Genomic DNA, 3,935 nt, shown 5'->3' on the forward strand with positions numbered 1-3,935 from the left:
GCGCCCTGCTACACACTGGTTGAAGTGATGGTTCAATAACCTCATCAAGTTCTACTACCCTCCCACTCAATTCTTTCGAGAGAAACCTTTCCTCGAGAAAGGATCCGTTTCTAGAAACAAACACTTTGCTTTCAGATCTGAGATAGGAGATGTACCCAACTGTTTTGGATATCCTATGAAGAGGCATTTAACCGCTTTGGGTTCGAGCTTATCAGACTGAAACTTTTTCACATAAGTGTCGAAGTCCCAAACTTTCAAGAAACGATAGTTTAGATTTCTCTAAACCACATTATATACTGTGTCATCTCAACGGAAATATGCGGTGCCCTATTTTAAAGTGAATGCGGTTGTCTCTAATGCATAACCCATAAACGATAGTGGTATTTCGATAAGAGACATCATAGCATGCACCATACGAAATAGTGTGTGGCTATGACGTTCAGACACATCATCACACTATGATGTTCCAGGTGGCATGAACTGCGAAACAATTTCCACATTGTCTTAACTGTGTACCAAAACTCGTAACTCAGATATTCATTTCTATGATCATATCGTAGACAGTTTATCCTCTTGTTACGAAGAACTTCACTCCGAAACAGAATTGAACTTTTCAATATTTCAGACTTGTGATTCATTAAGCAAATACTCTAGTATCTACTCAAATCGTCATTGAAGTAAGAACATAATGATATCCACTGCGTGCCTCAGCACCCATTGGACTGCATACATCAAAATGTATCACTTCCAACAAGTTACTATCTTATTTCATCTCAATGAAAACAAGGCCTTGCTCATGTGGTATGATTTGCATGTCACTAGTGATTCAAAAACAAGTGAGTATGAAGATCCATCAGCATGGAGCCTCTTCATGCAATTTATACCAACATGACTCAAGCGGCAGTGCCACAAGTAAGTGGTACTATCATCATTACCTCGTATCTTTTGGCACCAATATCATGAACATGTGTAACACTACGATCGAGATTCAATAAACCATTGAAGGTGATTATTCAAGAAAATAGAGTAACCATTATTCTCTTTAAATGAATAATTTTATTGCAATAAACATGATCCAATCATGTTCATGCTTAACGCAAGCACCAAATAACAATTATTTAGGTTTAACACCAATCCCGATGGTAGAGGGAGCGTGCGACGTTTGATCATATCAACCATGGAAACACTTCCAACACGTATCATCACCTTGCCTTTAGCTAGTCTCCGTTTATGCCGTAGCTTTCATTTCGTGTTACTAATCACTTAGCAACCGAACCGGTATCCAATACCCTCATGCTACTAGGAGTACTAGTAAAGTACACATCAATATCATGTATATCAAATATACTTCTTTCGACTTTTGCCAGCCTTCTTATCTACCAAGTATCTAGAGTTGCTCCGCCTCAGTGACTGTTCCCCTCATTACAGAAGCACTTAGTCTTGGGTTTGGGTTTAATCTTGGGTCTCTTCATTAATGCAACAACTGTTTTGCCGTTTCACGAAGTATCCCTTCTAGCCCTTGCCTTTCTTGAAACTTAGTGGTTTTACAAACCATCAACTATTGATGCTCCTTCTTGATTTCTACTTTCGCAGTGTCAAACATCGCGAATCGCTCAAGGATCATTGTATCTATCCTTGATATGTTATAGTTCATCACGAAGCTCTCACAGCTTGGTGGCAGTGACTTTGGAGAACCATCACTATCTCATCTGGAAGATTAACTCCCATTTGATTCAAGTGATTGTCGTACTCAGACAATCTGAGCACACGCTCAACGATTGAGCTTTTCTCCTTTACTTTGTGGACAAAGAATCTTGTCGGAGGTCTCGTACCTCTCAACAAGGGCACGAGCATGAAATCACAATTTCATCTCTTTAGAACATCACTCATGTTTCATGACGTTTCAAAACGTCTTCGGTGCCTTGCTTCTAAGCCATTAAGCATTTTGCACTGAACTATCGTGTAGTCATCAGAAACGTGTATGTCGGATGTTCACAGCATCCACAGACGACGCTCGAGGTGCAGCACACCGAGTGGTGCATTAAGGACATAAGCCTTCTGCGCAGCAACGAGGACAATCCTCTTCAAAGTTTGCTACTATCAACTTTCAACTAAATTTTCTCTAGGAACATATAAAAACAGTAGAGCTATAGCGCAAGATACATCGTAATTCGCAAAGACCATTAGACTATGTTCATGACAATTAGTTCAATTAATCATATTACTTAAGAACTCCCACTCAAAAAGTACATCTCTCTAGTCATTTGAGTGGTACATGATCCAAATCCACTATCTCAAGTCCGATCATCACGTGAGTCGAGAACAGTTTCAGTGGTAAGCATCTCTATGCTAATCATATCAACTATACGATTCATGCTCGACCTTTCGATCTCATGTGTTCCGAGGCCATGTCTGCACATGCTAGGCTCGTCAAGCTTAACCCGAGTGTTCTGCGTGTGCAACTGTTTTGCACCCGTTGTATGTGAACGTTGAGTCTATCACACCCGATCATCACGTGGTGTCTCGAAACGAAGAACTGTCGCAACGGTGCACAGTCGGGGAGAACACAATTTCGTCTTGAAATTTTAGTGAGAGATCACCTCATAATGCTACCGTCGTTCTAAGCAAGATAAGGTGCAAAAAGGATTAACATCACATGCAATTCATAAGTGACATGATATGGCCATCATCATGCGCTTCTTGATCTCCATCACCAAAGCACCGGCACGATCTTCTTGTCACCGGCGTCACACCATGATCTCCATCAACGTGTCGCCATCGGGGTTGTCGTGCTACTCATGCTATTACTACTAAAGCTACATCCTAGCAAAATAGTAAACGCATCTGCAAGCACAAACGTTAGTATAAAGACAACCCTATGGCTCCTGCCGGTTGCCGTACCATCGACGTGCAAGTCGATATTAACTATTACAACATGATCATCTCATACATCCAATATATCACATCACATCGTTGGCCATATCATATCACAAGCATACCTTGCAAAAACAAGTTAGACGTCCTCTAATTTTGTTGTTGCATGTTTTACGTGGTGACCATGGGTATCTAGTAGGATCGCATCTTACTTACGTAAACACCACAACGGAGATATATGAATTGCTATTTAACCTCATCCAAGGACCTCCTCGGTCAATTCCGATTCAACTAAAGTTGGAGAAACTGACACCCGCCAGTCATCTTTGAGCAACGGAGTTACTCGTAGCGATGAAACCAGTCTCTCGTAAGCGTACGAGTAATGTCGGTCCGAGCCGCTTCGATCCAACAATACCGCGGAATCGAGAAAAGACTAAGGAGGGCAGCAAAACGCACATCACCGCCCACAAAAACTTTTGTGTTCTACTCGAGAAGACATATACGCATGAACCTAGCTCATGATGCCACTGTTGGGGAACGTCGCATGGGAAACAAAAATTTTCTTACGCGCACGAAGACCTATCATGGTGATGTCCATCTACGAGAGGGGATGAGTGATCCAAGTACCCTTGTAGACCGTACAGCAGAAGCGTTAGTGAACGCGGTTGATGTAGTGGAACGTCCTCACGTCCCTCGATCTGCCCCGCGAACCGTCCCGCAATCAGTCCCACGATCTAGTGCCGAACGGACGGCACCTCCGCGTTCAGCACACGTACAGCTCGACGATGATCTCGGCCTTCTTGATCCAGCAAGAGAGATGGAGAGGTAGAAGAGTTCTCCGGCAGCGTGACGGCGCTCCGGAGGTTGGTGATGATCTCGTCTCAGCAAGGCTCCGCCCGAGCTCCGCAGAAACACGATCTAGAGGTAAAACCGTGGAGATATGTGGTCGGGCTGCCGTGGCAAAGTTGTCTCAAATCAGCCCTAAAACCCCACTATATATAGGAGGAGGAGGGGGAGCCTTGCCTTGGGGTCCAAGGACTCCCAAGGGGTCGGCCGAACCT

The sequence above is a fragment of the Hordeum vulgare genome, chromosome 4H, assembly GCF_904849725.1.
Source record: "Hordeum vulgare subsp. vulgare chromosome 4H, MorexV3_pseudomolecules_assembly, whole genome shotgun sequence".
Lineage (NCBI taxonomy): Eukaryota > Viridiplantae > Streptophyta > Magnoliopsida > Poales > Poaceae > Hordeum > Hordeum vulgare.